The following is a 14,319-nucleotide window of genomic DNA, read 5'->3' on the forward strand; positions in this document are numbered from 1 at the left end:
CACTGTACAAATTTAGTTTTATAGCCATTACTTCACAATGAACTTCGATGTTCGGCAATATATTCGCCGCGAATATTTCAGTTTTACCAATTATGAGATGCATTCTCTACTAACAATACGCGTTATGCACTGCATAAAATGTAAATATTGCGTGTGTGTGTGTGTTTTAGTGTTGTAGAAAGTGTTATAGACTTCATAAATCGGCATAAACAACGAAACCTGTAACGTAAACACACGTGTTCACATCGAATGTAACGAACTCAATTGTGTCGTTCACCCACAAAACGTAAAGCAGTTTCATTTGAAAGCTCTTTTTTGGTTTAAACAGTTTGTTTTGTAGATGTATCAAATAAGATATCTACAAAATCAGTACCTACTTACATGAATACTTGTTCCACAGATCATGAATACGATACTTCACAATGATGTGTCAGTTTAATGAAAGGTAGACCTATCATTACATGACAATTCTTCCAATCACTTATTTATACCTAAAAACTCGTCTACTGAGTAGGAGCTGTCATTCATAGATTCTTTTACTTTGATTTTAAATGCTGGTTGGCTATCTGTCAGGCTTTTAATGCTTTCTGGTAAATGACCAAAGACTTTTGTAGCAGCATATTATTTATCCCATACATTACAGCTTATTATGTGGAAACTAACATAGGCCATACAACTACCTTTTTGCAGATGGTATTCAGTATTTGTTTCTGATATTCGTATGTTTTGTAACTGGGAAGTACAAAATAAAACTAAACCCTGATGAGAAATCAAACCCCTAACTTGTTTTTGCACATTGTTCTTTAAAATAATACCAGCATAATTCACCCCTTTTTGTACCAAAGTCAGATTTAATCCAGGATAGTAAAAATCATCCTTTCTTCTTATGCAGTAGCAATGCACAATGCCATTGCTTTTGGAGTGGGAAGGGTTATTGGTAATAAATATCCCTCTCTCTCTCTCTCTCTCTCTCTCTCTCTCGCACACACACAAAATATATATATCTCTCTCTCTCTGTGTGTGTGTGTGTGTGTGTGTGTGTGTGTGTGTGTGTGTGTGTACCTGTCCTTTTCTCCCCCATAAGGTAAGTCTTTCCGCTCCCGGGATTGGAATATGACTCCTTACCCTCTCCCTTAAAACCCACATCCTTTCGTCTCTTTCCCTCTTTCGTGACGAAGCAACCGTTGGTTGCGAAAGCTTGAATTTTGTGTGTATGTTTGTGTGTCTATCGACGTGCCAGCGCTTTCGTTTGGTAAGTCACATCATCTTTGAAGAATATATCTAAAAACAAAGTGCTTCGAACAGATGAATGTGTGCGCAGTAGACTTGAAATCTTTTCGTTTCACTGCCTGTATCCACATCTGCCGGCGCCCTTCATCCTTTGGTAACCTATACGAAAGAGAAAAAGTTGCTTTGTAGCTTACCATTTCAAGAAATATAAACGATTGCAATGTGCGCCTGGAAACACACACAGCACTTCAAACCGCCAATTTACGTAACTGTGGCGTTCTGGGTAACGATATGATACACACAATAGTTTATCAGTATTCAAGAAATGCCGCTAAATTATACTAATAATACTTACACGTGAAATTTAATGTTACTTCCCTTCACAAAACGCTCGGTACAACCATAAGCACAACAGGATACCACCATTGTTTTGCCAATAGTCACGTGGTATAGCAGTAGAGATGTTGGTGCCACGAAATATACGTCATGACCAGTCTACCAATATCTATGGTCGAAGGTGTAGGGACAACAAATCTCGTTGCCAATCTCGTAAACCCTTCGGTTGCGCTAGCCTGGCCTTTGCAGCTCGAAGCGCTTTCTGGTGGCAGACATTGAAAGCTTACAGGTATAAAATAGACTCCTGTCTCGTATGCGCGTTTTGCTTATAGTGCGTTGCTTCATTTTACTAAAACTTTCATTTGGAAAAACGAAATATGTAGTTGCAATGTATTCACTGCAAAATATGGCGGTAATTAAAGCCTAATATCGCCAAATTAAATTTTTCATGACAGAGGCACGATAACAAAAGTTTTCGTAAAAGTTAGCACTATTCCAAACTGCGAAATACAAGTTTCCCTTTAAACTCCTGACATTAATACATATTACATTTCTGAGCTGTCTCCCTTACTTATAGTCTTGAACGTCTCAAACCTTGCAATCCCAGAAAATTGTGGAAAGATTTATATTGTTACAACGACCTTTTTCCCTCTTACCAAACATTAGGCTTTTCATGTGTGCAATTTATACAAAATTTCATGTTTATATATATATATATATATATATATATATATAATGGAAAAATCTGATATAGAATATCTCGTTTATCATGTGTGAAATTTAAATATCTCATTATTTATTTGCAAAACACTTGTTGCAACAGGCAGAAGATGCAGTTTTTACTCTAAACTCATACTGTCGTACCAAAGTAGTAGTCTTAAAATCAATAATCCCGAATTCCTCCAAAACGTGTACCTTATAGGCCGCCCTATTTTCAAACTATTTCAAACACTTGCAAAATGTACATAGACACTGGTGTTGCATAGATCTTGCTCTAATAATAGACTCATTAAGCTAACTAGCTTGTATCCAAATACCTGATAGCCATTACTGGTTCTCCATTCCAGTTCCAGTAACTACTCCTCCATCACCAGGATTATAAAATATAATTACAATACTCTTTGTGCTATTGGTAAATTCCATCCAGTTAAAGTAATGTTACATAAAAGCATATAGCTACTCGTAAACTGCTATTGGTAGATCTGAACTTCTCAAAAGAAGTACATAAAGTTTTTCTGTTTTAATGAGTCTCTTGTAGTTAAAGTCAATGGCTTGAAATTGTATGTTATGAGACAACGAACTTCTATTTCTATTTCCATTACTTAAAGATGAAATTGATTTCCAGGTTGATGAAGGAACATAGTGTACATGACGTTTGTACAGACATTGGCAAAAAACACAGGGTTCAGGCCAATCTATCTACACAGTCTTCTACACTCACAAACAGATAGAATTATTCAGTTAAGATAATAAGAAATGGAATATTTTTCATATGAAAAATTACTTGTAGTTTGGGGAGAATATAAACTTTACTACGTTTTTACTTGTGAGGTATTTTCAGAGGTTTTTTTTTGTGAAATAAGGGACTTAGGCACTTCGACACATTATGACAACTTATATGAGATTAAAAGCTTCAGTAGTTAACAATTTTGAATTTCTCACAGAGTGAATCAAACAGCTCCTTGTCCTAGTTAGGACAAAAAATATATATCAAACCTCTAAATGATTGTGCAAAGATTTATTAAAGTGCCAGAACTTAATGTAAGATCAACAAAAGAACAACTGTAATTTTTTTAAAACTTCACAGATCTCTAATACAAAGAACAGATACATCAAAGATACTTGCACACGTGTAACAGAAACAAATATGAACTTGTAATATTATTTACAATCCTTTAACACTCTCCCGCAGGTTCATATTTCATCACCAAATCAAAAATTTAACTCAATCTTTATTTTCATTAGTTACTTCCATCCCAATCAAAGTTTTCATTCTTGATAGCTTCTTTGCTGATAAGCCCTTGGTAAGATTGTCAGCTGTCTGATCTTGTGTTGAAACATACTAGACATTGATCTTCTTCTCAATGACTAACTGTCATACATACTCATAGTGTGTTACAATATTGTTAGAGCATTTATAGAATCCTGTGCCTTTGATATATTTAATAGCACTTTGATTGTCAATGCGTAAAGTAGGAATTGAACTCTTTTCAACAATGTCAATTACTTTCAATAAAAGATCAAGCCATACTAGAGATTTACTTGCCTCACTGGCAGCAACAAATTCAGCTTCAGTTGATTATTGTGCGACACATTTCTGTAGTTCACTTCTCCACATTACTGGTCCACCACAAAACTTCATTAAAACTCCACTTGTTGAACGTCTAGTCAATTTTTCACCTGCATAATCAATATCGCTATAATCTTCTATAGCAGAATGGTTTATTTTCCTAAACAGAATTCCATCGCTTATTGTACCCTTCAAATAGCGAAGAATTCGTTTAAGTAACTTTAGGTGTGCTTCAGTAGGCGAATCTTGTGTTCTTGAAGTAACATTTACAGCATAAACTAGATCTGGATGTGTCCCCAATGTTAAATATCTGAGACTGCCGACAATTTCTCGGTAAGTGTCAGTATCAGTAGCTGGTGGTGAATTACCAAGTATCCATCCACTCTCAATTTGTAATGATATTTTCTTTGCATCAGTCATATGATGCTTGGCTAACGCTCTTTTCGTATATGCAGTCTGATTAATCTTCATACAATCATTAAATCTTTGGACTTGCAAGCCAAGATAACAATCCACTTCACCTACTACCACATCAAACTCCTCATGTAATTGTTTTGTGTAATTATGAACTGTTTCACCAGGTACCATTATCAATCCATTATACACATGAAGTAAAATGATTAAATTTTCATTAAAATACATATAAGGATCAGCAATGCTCTTCTGCAAATTTGATTTCTTAAGATATAACTTTAAAGTCTCGTACCATCATTTTGCTGCGTGCTTCAGTCCATACAAGCTTCAAAGCAATCTGCAAACATGGCCTGTGCCGTCATCATAACCTTGTGGTTGTTGCATGTAAATTTCTTCCTCCTGTTTAACATTCAAGAATGCTGTTTTAATGTCTAATTTCTCGATGTTCCAATTTCTTCGAACAGCAACGCACAAGAGGGCTCTCAGAGTTTCAAACCTAATCACAGGACTGAAAGTTTCAGAAAAATCAAGCCCTGGCCTTTGGATAAACCCTTTTGCAACTAGTCTTGTTTTGTACCATACAGTGTCATTGTTATTATCCAGTTTAATTGCAAACACCCATAGATTTCCAATAGCCTTCCTTCCAGCTGGTAAATTAAATAATTTCCAAACACCAATCTTTTGATGTGAGTCCATTTCTTCATACATTGCAGCTTTCCAATTTTCTACATCTGAGGATTTCACTGCTTCATCATAGTTCCTTGGAACTTCTCTCAGCATCATCGTCTTGGGTCACTCAGGTTCATCTAGGTAACGTATCGGCCTTCTAATTGTTTGTCTGTCCCTCGAAACTCGATGACCATCTGCATTTTCAGTCGCTTCAACATAATCTTGATGATCCAGTCTTGTAATATTTTCTTGTGACATTTCGTCATTAGAACAAGATGTTTCTGTATCATTCATAGTCGATATGTCAACTAATTTGGTAACATCACTCTTCAATGATTGCTTCAATATTTCTTTGTTGAATTTTACATCTCAGCTAACAATAACTGAATGCCTGTCTGGAAGGTATACACGATAGCCACAGTCATCATAACCAACTGCATAACCTTTCAGAGATTTGGCATCAAACTTTCTTCCTTTCTGTGCTGGGATCCAGAGAAAACATTCAGTCAGAAATACTTTTAGATGATTAAACTGACTCTTCCTTCTCAAAAATAATTCTGTTGGTGTCTTTCCTTTAACCTTCGTTGGCCCAGTTTGGTTCAGAGTATGAGTAGCTGCAAGTACAGCTTCTCCCCATAAAGCTTTTGGAATATGCTTTGCTGACTGAAGCCATGAACGTAACATTTGGCAGAAAATCCTGTTTTCACGCTCAGCAACTCCTTTTTGCTGTGGTATGTATGGCACAGTCAAAGAATGTTTCAATCCAATTGACTCAGCATATCTCCTCACATCATTATTGTCAAACTCCTTGTTACCATCAGTCCACAATTCTTTAATGGTACATTGAGCTTGTGTTTTCACCAACTCAATAAATATTGGCAACTTCTCTTTTACCTCATCCTTTTTCCGTAAGAGATATGTCACTCTGAAACTTCAGAAGTCATCTTTAAAAACAAGAAAATATCGATGGCCAGCTAAATCGTTTTCCTCCATTGGACCGTAGACATCAGCGAAGATTAATTCACCTATCTAAAATCTAATTGACTTGTCAACTCGTGAACCAAAAACTAGCCTATGATGTTTACCTAGCGTACAACCTTCACATAATTCATTGCCTAACTGTACATTGATATCATGAGCAGTCAAAAATGATTGTACATGTTGTTTGTTCTGGTATCCAAACCTTTCATGCCACAGTTGAAGAGTATCAGAAGCTTCTTTTACTACACAAAACTGTCCTTGTTTAATCACTTTCACTGCCAAGCGATAAAGTTCATTCTTGCTTTTAGATAGAGCAATAGCAGTTGGAATATTGTCTCTATAAAATGACTGTATTAACAAAATGTCGTCTAGTCCACTCTCTTCCATTAAAAGTTTCAACATCAATAACGACCACTCCCAAATGCTTCAATATGTGCATTATTTTTAGCACTGTACATCTTCTGTGGCACATCAAAAGGTGTGTTTAAAACATACCAGTCTTGACGATTTGTAACGTGATGTGTCGCGCCACTATCGATATACCACTCGTCACATTCTGATACATCTACATTTGTAGGTAAATTACATACTTTCAATAAATTTTCTTCTGGAATTTTTCGTGACAATTTTTTCACAGCTGATAACATTGCAGAACCACCACCACCACCACTAGGACAGTTCCTGGAGATATGACCTTTGCTTTTGCATTTAAAACACACTATGCCCGTTTTGCAGTCTTTCGAAATGTCTCCAAACTTACCACCTGAAAAACATTTCTTCACATCGCGGTTACTTGAATTTTGCACCTTTTTCGCATTACCCAATTTAATTTTGCTTCGTTGCTGTGTAGACAAACTTCCCTTGGTTCTTGAAAACATTGCAGCAGCTACATTTGTTTCTTCTCTGTCTTGAATTCGCAGCTCATAATTCAAACACCTTTTTTGTAGTTTATGCCATGTTTTGTCAGCTTGTGGTAGATCATGCGAAGTTACGTAAATATATTCAAATTCTTTTGGCAGTGTTTGAAGCAAACGTGCACATAAATCAGCTTCCTCTATTGGTTTATTTAGCATAGACATCTTTATTTGTACTTCATAAAATTTTGCTAAATGACCTTGCATACCGCCTGACCATTCCCATTCGATATTGTGAAACTTAAGTCACAACAAGTCGATATTTTCAGCAGACTGAATATTTTTTGCAGTTTCACATGTAGCTACTCGAAGTAGCGGTTTTAGTAACAAAACAAGACGTTTCTTCGCTTTTGAATTCGCTTTCGTCTAGGCACTTAATTTCGTTACATAATCTTCATCATTTATTTCCGGTTTCACAAAAGGTCCGCACACAACACCGTAATTGGCATCACATTCCAAGACAGCCTTCATGAGAATACGCCAGGTAGCCCAATTTTCTTCGCATTTAATTTTCCAACCTGTTTTTGTTCAGTCATGATGTTTTCTCCCTATTTTCTGTTACAAACAGGTCGAATAACTTCCTAAACTGTCTACAAAAAGGGTGATCACGTCACAAGCCGTCTGCTTGAATTAGTCGATTTTGACACTATTAAAAACGTCTCAATTATATACGAAATCGATACTAATCGAAATCACGCTCCTCTGCTACCATGTTAGGATAAATATACATCCAACCTCTAAATGATTGCGCAAATATTTATTAAAGTGCCAGAACTTAACGCAAGGTCAACAATAGAAGAACTATACATTTTTTAAAACTTCACAGATATCTAATACAAAGAACAAATACATTAAAGATACTTGCACACATGTAACAGAAACATGTATGAACTTGTAATATTATTTACAATCCTTTAACATTAAAGCATATAGCTGCTCATAAACTGCTGTAGTTAGATCTGAACTTCTCAAAAGAAGTACATGAAGTTTTTGTGTTTTGACAAGTCTCCTGTACTTAAAGTCAATGGCTTGAAATTGTATGTTATGAAACAATGAACTTCTATTTCCATTACTTAAAGATGAAATTGAGTTCCAGGTTGATGAAGAAACGTAGTGTCCATGACGTTTGTATAGACATTGGCAAAAAATACAGGGTTCAGGTCAATCTATCTGCACAGTCCTCTACACTCACAAACATATAGAATTATTCAGTTAAGATAATAAGAAATGGAATATTTTTCACATGAAAAATTACTTGTAGTTCAGGGAGAATATAAACTTTAGTACGTTTTTACTTGTGGGGTATATTGCAGAGGTTTTTTTTCGTAAAATAAGCTACATGTGTGACTTTGGCACTTCGACACATTATGACAACTTATATGAGATTAAGGGCTTCAGAAGTTAACAGGAATGTGGCATATGACTTAGGTGGTATCCTGGACAAGATAGATTCCGTAACTCATGACTCCAAAATACACTTTGTTGAGCTGTTCTGGCATCATGATTGACCACACCCTGATGGAGCTGTGATGTGAATCAGTGTGGGTTTAGGGATGGCTTTGACGACAGCCAACTTCGCTCATGTTCTTCTGGTGCCCGTTGGGACTATCACCAAATGGGTTTTCACAAAGCATGGCCTATACCTAAACTGGACTAGGAAAGGAAGATTGGTACACCCGACTCATGAATGTATAGGGGGTGGATCTCGGCCCGCACATGGTTAATTACCTGTTGTCATGGGTCGGAAAAGTAGGTATATTAGATGCAAGATCAGTAACATATATGAGGAAAAGTAGCGGACCTAAGACACATCCTTGGGGTTGCCTATAAATGATTTTTCTCGAGTCAGAATAATGTCCCAGACTATATTGCTTGAATTACTAAGTACAACTTTTCTGCCTTCTTTTTGTCAGATATTACATTATCTATTGTTTGGCTCTACCATCAATCACATAAAACTTCAATTTATCTAGAAGAATACTATGATGCACATAGTTAGATGCTTTAGATACATCGTAGAAAATACCATATTGTGCTATTTTGTTATTTAATACTTGTAAAATTTGATGACTGAACATTTAAATGGCATTCACAGTAGAGTGACTCTTCTGAAATCTAAACCATGATTTGCTGAGAACACTGTTGTTGCTCAAGTGAGATACTATTCTAGAATACATCAGCTCTTCCAGAATTTTGGAAAATGTTGCCAGAAAGTGAAACAGGCCGTTAGTTACAGACATCTAACCTATCATATTTGTTAAACAAGGGTTTGACGACAGAATATTTCGTATCTCTGAAAAAATGCCTTGAGTTAGTAATGCATTACATATTTCATTAAGACGTTGCTTGATATATGGTATATAATCTTTAGTACTCTACTGGAAACACCGTCAAAACTAGATGAGCTTTTATTTTTGAGAGCATATATAGTTTTCATAGTTTCAGAAGGAAAAATTGGTGACATTCATTTGATTGAATTTTATGAAACTTGCTTTTTCAACATATTGCTTTGATTCTTCTCTTGAACTGTTTGTTCCTATACTTTCTACTATATTTAAAATTTAACCTTTGAATGTGTTTGCCACCTGTGACTCATCATTTATACCCCTTCCATAGAGAGTTGAGATGAGGGAGTAGTAGATAGAAATGTTACTAATATTTCTCCATTTTGGGGTTTCGATCACAGAGAACTTTTAAGACTCAGTGATCTTTTTGAACAACTTGCAAAATAGGTGAAAAACTGACAAACTTAACAGTGAATTTTGTGGAAGAACTAAGGTGTCAAAATGTGATTTAAACAAAGATGTGCTTGGTAAAACTGATTCTATAAAAAACGAGTTAAAAGAGTTGAGGATTGTAGTTTTAAGTACTTGAGTTAAAGTTACTGAAATGAGAGAATATCTCAGTAAAGATAAATTAATTGTAGACTTAGAATGCAGACGAATCCATGCATGGCTTAATGTAGTAAAATGTGAAATGATTCGAGAAAATTGGCAGAGCCTTTGAAATAATGCACAGTGTGATAAACAAGAAAGCCATTTATTAATAACTGAAATGACTCCAAATAATCAAAACCTTGAATATAAGTTCAATACTTTAGAGATTAAAACAGATAAACATGTTTCGATAATTAATAGTAAAGTTGTCAAAGTGGAAAAAGTTATAAGTAGCATTGTGGATGCATGTAATATAATGTGAAAAATGTTTGGAGAAAAATTGGTGAATTGGAAGGAATTTTTGTTAACAAAAGTTTCAATTGTAACTGTAGTGGACTGTGGGAAAATGTACCAATTAAAAGTTTTTCACGAGATAATGAACATCATCCACCTGCTTTTCTGCAACATGCTCATGGTCATCTTGTTAGTGGTATGACTGGTTTTCTTGAAATAAAATCTGTAAAACAGTTTTTGCATGGGGAAGCGCTCTCTTGGGCTAAACAGATACAACTTACAGTGATTTTGGAAAGCGGTTTGTGAAAAAAGTCTAGGTAGAAACTGAACAACCTATGATCAAAGTGAATTGCTAAATGGGCAATATTAGGGAGAAGGGAATGGCAGTATGAAAGAGTTTTGTGAGAAGCATTTGAGACGATTAACCCACTTAGATGAACCATTTGATGATCTTACACAAACACAAGGGTTAAAGTAGAGATTGCAAGGAAAATTGCGATGGAGTTTTTGTTTGTAGGCTAGATGAACTGAACAATTTACTAAATATGTAGATACACTAGACAGGGAGTTAGAGAGAAATGACAGGTATAACTAAACCAAAGTGGAAATGATGAGATTCTGCATAAGATGGGCAGCTAGAATCAAAATTACAATCATATAGCTAATTATGGCAGGAGAGAAGGAGGAAATGGAAATGATCATCAGGGAAAAGGGGATAGGAGAATATCACAGGAGAATGATAGAAATAGAAATGAGAGAAGAGTATATAAAAGTAGGATAATTGTAGGATGGAAATAATAGATGTTTACCAACAGTAAACATGAGTATAGGGATAATGAATGGGAATAATCTTATTCTGAGCCTGTCCGTATGGGGCAATGGAAAATAGACGAAATCAGGCTAATTATCATATTTAGAGAGAAGGAGAAACTTAAGATCTTACAGCCAATGAGATAGCGATATATGTGAAATGGAATCGCCTTGTCTGAATAAATTTTCAAAGAAGAATATGTTTTGGGTGTGGAGTAATGAGTGCCAGGAAGATTTCGATTAAATAAAAACGCAGGATTCTGAACACACCAAATGTGATATTATTGTTTTGTCGTATGACAGGCACTAGTAAGAGTGAAACAAGATATCATTTATTTCAAGAAAAAGTAGTAGGTGGTTGAGTAGTACATTATTCTGTCTCATTTGCAAACATAACACTACAAATGCATTAAAAGCATCATACTGTGGCTGTGAAGGAGCTCTTAGCAGTACATTGGCTTTCATAAAGTTTAGAAATTCTTTACTGGGACACAAAATAATTGTATATTCTGATCTCAAGACTTTAAATTATCTGCAGGAATGTAAGTATCACAGTAGAATCAGAAGGTGTGCACTTTTCTTGGAAAAATTGGATTTTCAATTAAATACCTAAAGGAGTAATTAAAATTTTATAGCAGATACATAATCTGAATTACCATTGGGGAGTGAATATGGAGAAAGCAGGAATCACGGACAGATATATTTTAGAAATATGTATGAGAAAGGAATTAAAATGAAAAAGAGATTAGGAGAATTTGGAGCGAAGAAAGGAGAAACCAAACTTCGATGAAAGCTGGAAACTTGTAAAAAGTTGGTCAGGAAAGAAAGGAAGATAAAAGGTGGACAAGGGAGTGTTATTTAGGAGAAACAGTCCATATAGTGCTAAATGGAAGTTGTGTTGGCCTGAAAAGTATATAGATAGTATGATAAAATATGTATATTACAGTTTTGGACACTGTGAAACGTATTCAAAAGATTCAAGAAAATTTATATTTCTACAACTTCACTGGAAGAGTCAGATAAATTTTAGCCACTTGTGACAGATGTCAATGTGCAAAGTTCAGTAACCAGACTAGCAGAGGATACATCATACTTACAGAATTCTGGAAAAGCAGATGGAACTGGTAGGAGTTGATTTGTTTGGGCAGCTGCCAAAACCAAAATGAGGTTACAGTTACATTTTTGTTATGGTAACATTTTCTAAATTTATATAATTATATGCCACAAAGAAAGCAATCAGAAAAAGTATAATACTAAAAAAATAAGAAGGACTACTTAGGAAATCTATGAATCCCAAGGCTATTCTTACTGATAATGGAGCTCAATTTACTTCTAAATCGAGGGATAATTTCGTAGCAGAGGAAAATATAAAACAATCTATTACTCTCAACATATCAATCATTGAGTAACCCAACTGACAAATACATGAGGGAGATAGGAAGCTTATTGCAAGAGCCTTACCACTGTGGATACACTGGTACCCATCAGATCACCGAACTTAAGGTGCTGTCGGGTGTGGCCAGAACTTGGATGGGTGACCATCTGGGCCACCATGCACTGTTGCCATTTTTCAGGGTGTACCCAGTCTCTTGATGCCAATTGAGGAGCTACTCGACTAAATAGTAGCGTATTTGGTCAAAGAAAACCTTCATAGCGACCGGGAGAGTAGTGTGCTGACCACACTTCCCTCCTATGCGCATCCTCAGCTGAGGATAACACGGCAGTCGAATGGTCCCTATGGGCCACTTGTGACCTGAAGACGGAGTGCTTAGGGAATGTCGCGTAATCCCCACCGTACACCCTTTTTACTTTATATGCAGTTTATATAGGAAAATTTTAATTAATTTTATATTGCTTATTGTTGCAAGCATAACAGATAAAATACGATTCTTACTATTAGTTTCTGCAGTTCAAAATATTTTAACTTTATGAACGTTGACCTATTGTGTGGGAATATGCACAACACTGAAAACTTCCTGCTGTGGATGTACGATCTTTAATTTGCAAACTATTTTTATATAACACTGATGTGGCTTGTTATACATGGAACATGGTATCATTACTGTAACTAATTATGAAAAAAAATGCCCTTAGCTACTTTCATCTCTTGAATACACAGAAAATTACTCTTATTACCTGTATGGAAGTTACAGTATATTATGTTCACTAAATGTAAAGGTGCAGTGGACCTTTTTTTAAATATATGAACACTATTAACTGCCATGACTAATATGAGAGCATGAAACAAAAAAATAAAATTTGATTATTATGTTATTAGCCAGAACAGGTTTTGCACAGCAGTCTTTGATCACAGACAAGTAAAATTTTATCACTCATGAGTTATTTATGTAACTGATAGGATAATAGCAGCTGCTCATGCCCACCTGAAAATGACATAATAAAAACCACAATTTCCCTCTGAAGTCTCCAGGAAGCTGAAAGAGGTAATTTTAGTGTACCATTACCTGCCTGCTATATTGTGGGAAATCTGCTTTCATTCAGTTTAATTTGAATTTGCAGCAGCAGCGGCTCAAGTGACTGCTGCACAGCTCTGTGTCATGAAAAATTTATTATTACAGGTAATAATTTTAACAATTTCTATATTCAAAAAATCAACATAAATTGAACATACACAACTTTTAAAATTATCAGCCTCCAATGGCGTCTTTCTCGATCAAAGGACAAACGAAGGCTACCTAAGCGTTCAAGCGAGCCTCACAGGATCTTACAACTTTAATGGCTACAAGAAGACAGAGAGAGTAATGTTTTAACCTCCACTATTTATAGGCAATTTAATAAGCATCTTTGTTATATCTTTGAATTATCATTGTCAGCTTCGATACATACCTTCGCTGACCACAGACGTTATTTGTGAAATATAAGTACATAAATATTGCACAAACATAAAAATGAAAAATCGTTATTTCCTTTTATACATAATCTACAACCATTCATACAGTAATGAAATAATAACAAAAATTGAAATAAATGTTTATTTTTTATATATTCTAACGATTTTGTAAATGTCTTGACAGGAGACGTCACAATGCCCCCTGGCAGCATATGACTAACATTGGCAAATGTTTATCATTATGTTGCCATTGACATCAACACAGTCACTGTATATCACTTGGTGTTTTGAACATCAAGCTCAATTTGTTCACTATGTTCACACTGTTCAATGCTTTCTTGAGGAATGTATGTCGCTCCTCCACTTTGTGAGCTGATGGTATACCTAGTCCCAGGGTCACTACAGTTTTGGCTCCCCCCTTCTGGGCTATGTGCATTCAGAAAACCTAGGAAAACTCCGTCGGAGGCATGGTCATCTCGCTTTCTTCGCAGTTTAACATAGTTCTCTCAGTTCACGAATGAAGTGTGACACTTGTCAAGTGTTCACAATGGAAGCACAAAACACATTTATGAAATTCCACACCCATGATAATGCTCAAGTTTATGTTTTGGTGAAAGTACAGTATTGTACATTAAATATTTCAAATTAGTGTTA

Source organism: Schistocerca cancellata, chromosome 2 (genome assembly GCF_023864275.1).
Source record: "Schistocerca cancellata isolate TAMUIC-IGC-003103 chromosome 2, iqSchCanc2.1, whole genome shotgun sequence".
Lineage (NCBI taxonomy): Eukaryota > Metazoa > Arthropoda > Insecta > Orthoptera > Acrididae > Schistocerca > Schistocerca cancellata.